The sequence below is a fragment of the Phaenicophaeus curvirostris genome, chromosome 2 (assembly GCF_032191515.1).
Source record: "Phaenicophaeus curvirostris isolate KB17595 chromosome 2, BPBGC_Pcur_1.0, whole genome shotgun sequence".
NCBI classification, from domain to species: Eukaryota; Metazoa; Chordata; class Aves; order Cuculiformes; family Cuculidae; genus Phaenicophaeus; species Phaenicophaeus curvirostris.
The window spans coordinates 65253865-65262540 of NC_091393.1; the positions used below are offsets into that span (position 1 = coordinate 65253865).

The window sequence follows — 8676 nt, forward strand, 5'->3', positions numbered from 1 at the left end:
CTACTTGTACTTGAGATATTACTGTCAGATAGCCAGTCTGATCCACTTCTCACACTGTCAGGTAGGTAAAGCTGATGTCTGTCATCACCAACCAGTTCTATCAGCAGTCTCTTGAAGATGTTCAAGTTGCTGACTTGTGATGTTGCTGCTTTAGTCATTATTGTGCTTCCTCATGTTCCTTGGGGGTCACCGTCTCTTCTTTCCTCTTCATGTTGAAACAGGGCTTGTTGAAGGACCTGGTTATCTGGCACTATCAAAACATGGCCAAGGTCAATCTGTTTTCTCCACTGTACTGTTTGTACAGCTGTGGGTAATCACGCAGGCTCTGAAATCTCAGCATTCCTTTTGCTCTCTGGTTGCTTTATGATCACTATCCCCTGCAGGCTTCCGAGCTGAAAGCACTTTGATTTCTGGGGAATAAACATGTTCTGCCAAGATTTCAACTTGTACAGGTGTATGTGAAAGGTATTTTTAATAATGGCAGCTCAAAAGAGCTTACAGGGAAGCTTAACATTGATGCTGATGACTTCCATATGGGGTGTATACTCGTCATACAAATAGAGAAAAGACCTCACTAGTTTTCGTATCAGGTACTTAGACTAGTGAGCAGAGATGTGCATGTCCCGTATAGGTATCCAGTAAAGCCCTCTGCTCCAATCTTACTCTGTGTTGTGCATTCACCTTTAGTCCATGGCAAACTTAGAAACCAATAATAAAGACATTTAGAATTAAAAAGGCATTTGTATTAATTTTTCAGTTATTAGAGTTCTCTAATATTGATTATCTGAGATTTGCTTATATAAACAGATTTTCCTGGAGGACAGGAAAATAAATACTTCATGCTGACTTTTTAAAGGTGAGGTTATAAACGCATTTTAAACCTTCACTAGTCTGCTCTCAGGGGCCCTTGCACTGTGACAGAACTACAAAATGTTCAGTCTGTAATGAGCACAGTTTTGTAATGATTTCAGTTTTTCAGGTCAGAGCTGATCACACAGCACAGAAGTTAGGGAGAGCAGGGCCAGAATTTTGGAGACACACAGACTATGAACAAGTCACAGCGTTGGCAGGTTTATGTCCTCAGCATCTTCAAGGCCATCACCCATTACAAAAAAAATACATTCTTAAACTAATATCTCTTGACAAAGTCTTCTCCAGCTCGTTTTCAATGGACAAAGGTCTGTAGCACTGCTGTACTTCATCTTCTTGTTTTTAATTCTTTGTTTTGATGCAGCTCTGTGCAGGAAGAGAATTCATCTTCCCCTGAGGTCCAACATAAATATTCTGGTTTCTGTGCCTGGACCAACACATTTTTGCCTTTCTTCAGCGTATGAGAAGGATCATGAGCCCCCTGTGGCACAGAGGTAGTGGATAAAGTCTTTTGGTACAATACCAAGACATTGTTCTAGGGTACCTGGGTACAAAAAGGCAGAACTAACTATGCCTTAGCATTTAAACAAGGTGAAACCTGGTCAGTACCAGTCACTGTGACCCTGCAGAGCCAAAGAAACTTGGATGAAAATAGAAGCTAGGTGTGGGAAGGTAAAAAATTATGTGGGAAGGCAGATGGAAGGCCACTAGCACACTTTGAAGAAAAGACTTCTTCAACATACATCAGTAACAAGTACTCCCTGCTCCTGAACCCTGGTAATGTGGTTAGCATAACTAATGCCATTTTTTAAGGCAAATGGCAATTCTCTATTACTGAGCAGGTCAAGTATTTGTCCCCTATCCCCTTCTTATCAGGCCTGGAAAGTTCTGCACCCCAGGCAGACTTTTTCTACCCCTTCTATCAGCCTCAAGATTCCTGTGCACTGAGCTGACTACTCCCCTCCTTGCTGGCCTTGAATATCCTAGGTACCCTGCCAATCAGGCTGTGATCACCCTTTCACAAACAGCAAAATGTAGCAGCACACAGGGCACTGTCTAGAAAATCAAGCACTTTAAAGTTCTAAGTGGGACTTGGATCAGAACTGCTGCTTAGTGGCAAAACCTGTGATGCCACGGTGGCCAGGGATGCCTCCACTGTCATCTGCTTCCTCCGAGGTCTGAGTGACTTGTATTCTTTTATTGTGTTTCAAGTCTACATTATGATTGTTATATTAATAATGAAAGCCAAGTAGTAAGACGTGACCTGATCTGCAGAAGGTCCAGGTGATGAAGAACCATAACATAAGCTGTGATATAAATTCTATGTTACACTACTTACTAAATTGTGGTATGTGTTTATGATTATAAAAATCCTGTGCTACTCTCATCATAAAATTGTATGCTATCATGATCACAAAATGTTAAAAAAATTAAAGCTTTAATTGTAAATACAACTTAGTGCTGTCCTTGTTCTGCCCAGGATCTCCAAAAGAACCTGTCTGTCCCTATACCATTTGGTGGCAATACCCCTTTCATGTAAAAATCTCTCCTGGCCCAGGTGGGACTAAATCATCCAGAAGAAGTCTCATACAAATAGCTGATGTGGATATAACTTCTTTTTTTTTGAGCAAGGGAACCAGATTTACTGCAGTGTTAATGTATCGAATAGCTCATCCTCCAATCTAATAAAAAACAACAGATGGCTCTTTAGCTCTGCATTGGGGAAGGACCCTTCTAGACTGTATGCTCAACCACAGAGAGGACAGAGTCTGATGAAGTTAAAGAAGGGCCCCCTCACCAGCAGTACTGGCAGAATGCATTCACAGGGGGGGCACCTGTTAGTCTCCATTTTTTTCCCCATAATCATCACAGTCTTTACACATGCACCAGCCACTAATGTTAATGTTGGTGAAGCTGGATGGTTTTGTACTGAAGCATGTTGGAGGGATGGGTATTTAGTTTGTTTCTTCATCCCGCAGAACGAGGGAAGCTTCTTGTTGGGGTTTGAAGTCTGTAACTGGGAGTGGTTCATGTGAGGTGTACATGATACCTTATGGGAAGACGGTTCCCCTAACCTGTCATTTCTTGTGTGGGTGTGTTTTGCCCTGGAGCAACCTTAACTGCTTTTAAACAGAACTTTTTTTGGTGGGAATTGTTGGGAAAGCATTTCTCTAACTACCTAAGCCTTGCTGTGATTTTTGGACGTATGTGTACCACAGTATAAAATATTCTGTACACTGGGAATTCTCAAGGCCTGATAGTCATCTCAATGGTACTCAATTTAAACAGAATTATTTCTGATTTACATTGGCACGAATGAGGGGTTTCCATACATAACGTAATATTTCATGTCTCTCAGACGTAGACACAGACACCATTTTCAGACTCCTTCTTATAGAGGGTTAACTGCAGATGAATCAGATTAACTGTCTGCTTAGAACCATTTTGATAGAAACGGTTGGACTTGATGATCTGGTGGGTCTCTTCCAACCTGGTTATTCTATGATTCTATGATTACCTCAAAACTGCAGCATTGGAGAGGACAAAGAAAGTGAAGCAGAATACATATTTGGCATTGCTTATCTAGAGGGTACTGAGAGCCGTAAGTACTGAAGGAGCACCCCAGGCTCTTCAGGGTAGGTAGGATTCAGATGAGAGACCTAGGTAGGTGTAAAAAAACTTTCAGATTCTGCTGTTCTGTGATCAGTTTTACCATTTCTGATGAGAACTGCAACTTCAGACTCCCTCACTGTTGTGACTCCCATAGCTGAAGGAAATGTTTGGTATTTGCTTTCTTAATAGCTCTTACACCATCGGCATCTTTACCTAAACTACAACAAAACGTAACTGTAGCCCATAACTTTCCCGTGTCCTGCCACTATGATAGAAAAGCTCAGCGTTTCATCAAGTTAGCCAAACTGAAGCAGCTATTAATATAAATGGAAGTATTACTTCAATTATAATTTGCAAGGGCTCAGGCACAGAGAAGGACATGGACAGATGGGCAAATAATGTTGGTCTCTGCACTTCGCTTCTACCGCATTAAGGGTGTTGGTTTTGATGTAGATGCAGAATAAAGATATTCTCACCTTGAATTCCTCCAAAGCAAATTTTTTCATGTGGTTGCCTCAGCAGAATTAAATCTTTACAAAATAGCCAGCACACCCACCCTGACATAAGCCAAGCACTAGCTGTTCGTGTTTAGAAACAAACATTCCCCATGGGTACATTATTCATAGCACGTCACTTGCCAGTTTTCCCCTAGAACATGTAAACTAAACATTAGGAGTGAAGGCAATGCACAACTGGGTCTCTTCTTCGTTTATTGCAATAAACCTGTAGGTTCTTCTTGTCCTTCTCTTTCCCTTTATCTCCTTTACAAGCTGACTAAATCGATGGTGCATTCCCAAGATCTTCCCAGTGATCCACTCAAAGGCTGCACCATGGCACCTTAGTATTTGAGAGGATCCTGCCACTTCCAAGAGAAATCTCAAATTCAACTGGCTGAAAAATGTTTGCAGCCTTCAAACATTATTCCAGGAAAAGAGGAAATCATCCTTCTGATCCATACTGCTGAAAGACTACGGGCATCTCTGTTGCCTGAGAAACATAACAGGTTGTTGTTATAACAACTAGAGACCAGCTGACCTCCTGCTTCCTTTCGTCAACCAGCTGCAAAACTTCTTGGTCATGTAACACCCTCAAATTGAACATCTGACCCCAGTTTATACAATTCCGCTGAGACCGTTTTGTAAGCTTTTTGTCACTTCACTTCACTCAATTGTTTGTTGGAAGCATTCACAGTTATGTTGGCTAGCGTGAACGTTTCAGTATGACAGATAGCCCCGTGGTTAAGCCCTCCATCTCCAAGGCAACCTCACAACCCTGCTCAGAGAGTACATCATGTCACAAGATAAAGCAAAACCCAAAAGGATATGCAGAGATGATTCCAGCTCTAACTATCCACAGTGCTCTTGCTTTAGCAGAGACTTTAGGAGATGTTCGCAGGGCAATTTTTTAAACACGGGAGAGCACTGCAAAGATAGCTTTTGTCTGTAAAGCAATTCAGGCCATATGGGTCTATGAAGGGTACGCTGTGAGCGCTGCCAGTGAACCCAGGGATCTTAAAAAGTTCCAAAGAGCTACCCTGAAATGATTGAGGGCATAAAGATACAGTGATTTTATGTGTCTGCCAAATCCTTTGGGCCCTGCTTCTGTACAGCTCCATTACTTGAAGCTGCAGGTGTTGAAGCAAATTCACTACTGTGGTCCTTGAGCTGGGCCTGCCATCACTCCTATGCCTGCCTTTAACAGTGTTCAGATGAGCCAATACTAGGCTTGGGCTTTTCCAGAGAAGGAAAGATTCATTCTCCACTCCCTTGAGCACCATTTCAAGGTGGTCTCTGCTGACAATACTGCAGCAGAGCAAAAGCCTCATTGAAGAATATTGTGTAGGTGTGCTGTTACTAAAGTAGGTCATTGCCCGAAGCAGCAGACTTGAGGGGTAAAATAAATGAAAAGTTCCTACCTCCTACGGTAGTTGTTTTCAGTTGGTTTGCCCACTCAGAAAGGCATAGATCATATCTGGTCCACCTACTCATGCTCTGTCCTCACAACTGTGAGTCTCTTTCCATATGAGAGCTGAGTTACTGATTTTGTCTTAGGATCTGGAGCACAGGCATATGCAATCTACATGGGTTGCAACATCTTAGTGTGACTTTAAGTTTCTGAGAAAACATAGCTGGCTTGTTGTTAGTTTATTTGGGGTTTCTTGTTTGGTTGGGTTTTTTTGTTGTTATTTTTTTTAACTACTTCCTTTCTGTTGTCATTTACTCCCTTAGAATGTTACTACTCCTCCTTCACACTTGTGCAGGTACAGGTGCCACACTCTTCAGGTATAAAGAAAACATAGTGGACGAGGTGCTAAGGGGCATGGTTTAGTGTTTGATAGGAATGGTTGGACTTGATGATCCAGTGGGTCTCTTCCAACCTGGTTATTCTATGATTCTATGATTCTATAACTGGAAAGGGAGGCAGAAAGGTACAGTTATCAGCTAGAAGAAATGGCAAGATAGTGCAAATAACCTGTTGCCAAAGAAGTTTAACACTGCCACATTTAGATGGAAAAAAAGCCCCACCAACCCAGCTCTTATTCACGACAGCATCTCAGGGATGTCAAACAATGTGTTGAGTATCTCTGGGCACGTGCAAAGTGTCAGTGTCCAACAGCAATCAGTGGAAGACCAAACCTCCACTCCCCACAACTGGCTGAGAATTCTCCACTGTAGGTAAACATTCGAATGACAGGGCTCTTTTCATTATCCTGCAACATCAACATAACGAAAAACATTCTGCTTTTTGCCTGAATGGCTGCTGAGAACAGGGAAATTGCATGGTTTTTTTTTTTAAAAAAAAGTATGTGTTTCCAAAAGCAGCTTTATACACTTTCTAAAGCAAAATGCTGTGCTTAAATGTGCGCAGCGATAACACTGACAAAAATAATTTCATGTTATGATTTTTCTACATAGAAAGCAGAGAGCTCCTGTGTAGCTGGTGGAGCAGCAAACAAGCTGTTGCACAACTCAGTGTACAGATCAGGCCTGAGGAAGTTCTGCCGGGATCCTCTTTGTGTTCTGTTTTTCAAATATGATTAACATCTGTTTTCTTAAATTAGGAAATTGGAGAGAGGTTTTGTGTTACATTTCTGAATTATTTTAAACACTGCATGACAGAGTCATATGTTCTAGATATTTGGAAATACCAGGTTTTAGCAACTCCTCTTTGGCTGCCTTGAGAATATTTAAAGCTCATTGTCAAAGCTTTACTTCTCTACTATATGATTTTGGTAATTTATTGTCCTCCTGAATCTGTTGACAGATTCACCTGATATTCAACTTCGCTAATAGCTGTATTTGTTTATTTATTAAACGCAAGGGCCTGGGCTGGTGTCTTTGCTCTGGGAGAACTCCAAAAGGCTTGGCTCTGCATACGCTGGACTCTGGAGCATTTGCATCTCACAGTTGGGCTTATCTAGTTTCTAGTAAGGTGCAAGTTCCACCCAATTTTTTTCCTGCTCAGGATATTTATAATCACTTATAGGGGCTCTTCCCTTCTGTCAGACTGACCAGTTGACCAACAGATTAAAAAATTATTAAGGGTGGGGAGGAAGGACAGACACAGATGCACACCCACACACAAAGGCTGTGAGCACTCCACCTTTGTGCTCATATGGGCTTTGTTTCCTTGAAAATCCAGCTACTAAGACAGGCAGCAGCTGTGAGAATAAATGAAATCTAGCAGCTAGACTGCAGATTTGCAAGCATTTTGGTTTGGGGATTTGCAACACCTATCATTTTTAAACATGTTGGAGGAACACATCAGGATGCATGAGTGTGAAATAAAAGCAGGGCAAGCAGAATTTTTTGTAGCTTATCACCATACAAACTGAAGTATCACCAAGTGCTCAGTGCAGGGAGCTATTAACAGCGTGCAGGGAGATGTTTGCAGTGTGCATCCATCATCTCTCTTGTACTCAATCATGTGATGTCTCCCATAAACACTCACAGTAAATCCCTAGCAGATGAAACACTATTTTTACCAGGCCTGTCAAAACACAGAATGCAAGTAACCGAGGTTCAGGATCTAGATCTCAAACAATGTCAGTTTAGCAATCCACAGTCCCCTCATGCCCCGCTCTGCCTGCCCGCAGGCTGGGGACCTCTGTTCTTCTGCAGTGCCCGCTGCCTCCCTTGTGGCAGCAGCTACGTCTGCTGTTTCTCCAATTTCTTTTCCAGATATCAGGTGGCTTCACTATCAGATCTTTCTGTGCACAGCTCATGTCTCCAGTTTCCAGGACCTGTCTCAGATGGTCTTGTCTCACAAGAATAGAAGATGGGACCAATGCTGCCACCCCCATTCAGTGGGTTATCTTGGATTGGTTTGTTTTGGGTCAAATTGGGTTGGATTTGGTTGGATTTTCACAAGATTTTGCACAAAACCAGATTTAAACTCAGTAACTTTAGTTGAAGTTTCTCATGAGAGAAGCCCTAATAAGGCAAAATTAAGCTTCAGAAATGATAAGCTTTGACAGAAGAAGTAGGGAATCATAGAATCATAGAATAACCAGGTTGGAAGAGACCCACCGAATCATCGAGTCCAACCATTCCTATCAAACCCTAAACCATGCCCCTTAGCACCTTGTCCACCTGTGCCTTAAACCCCTCCAGGGAAGGTGACTCAACCACCTCCCTGGGCAGCCTGTTCCAGTGCCCAATGACCCTTTCTGTGAAGAATTTTTTCCTAATGTCCAGCCTAAATCTCCCCTGGCGGAGCTTGAGGCCATTCCCTCTTGTCCTGTCCCCTGTCACTTGGGAGAAGAGGCCAGCACCCTCCTCTCTACAACCTCCTTTCAGGTAGTTGTAGAGAGCAATAAGGTCTCCCCTCAGCCTCCTCTTCTCCAGGCTAAACAACCCCAGCTCTCTCAGCCGTTCCTCGTAAGACCTGCTCTCCAGCCCCGTCAACAGCTTTGTTGCTCTTCTCTGGACTCGCTGTGATAGAGGGAACGAATTAATTCTTAGTGTAAATTTTTTCCCTGCCCCCCCCCCCTTTTTCATGCAGCTGATGAGGGTGAAGAAGGAAAAGCTGGATGGTTGTTACAGATGGTCCCTTGGATTGGATTGGATTGGATTGGATTGGATTGGATTGGATTGAATTGGATTGGATTGGATCAGGTTGGGTTAGATTGGATTGGATTGGGTTGGGTTGGAGTGGATTGCCTTGGATTGGGTTTTGTTGATATGGATTGGG

General features: G+C 42.6%; 1 protein-coding gene across 1 annotated transcript in view; it reads right to left on the bottom strand.

The window, feature by feature from the left end:
• Window positions 1-7576, bottom strand: part of EXOC8 (exocyst complex component 8) — a 100698-nt gene extending 93122 nt beyond the window's left edge. The window contains exon 1 of the mRNA XM_069852293.1: window positions 7547-7576. The gene's annotated coding sequence lies outside the window, so the exon portion shown is untranslated. The remainder of the gene's footprint in view (window positions 1-7546) is intronic.
• Between the last annotated feature and the right edge of the window lie 1100 nt (window positions 7577-8676).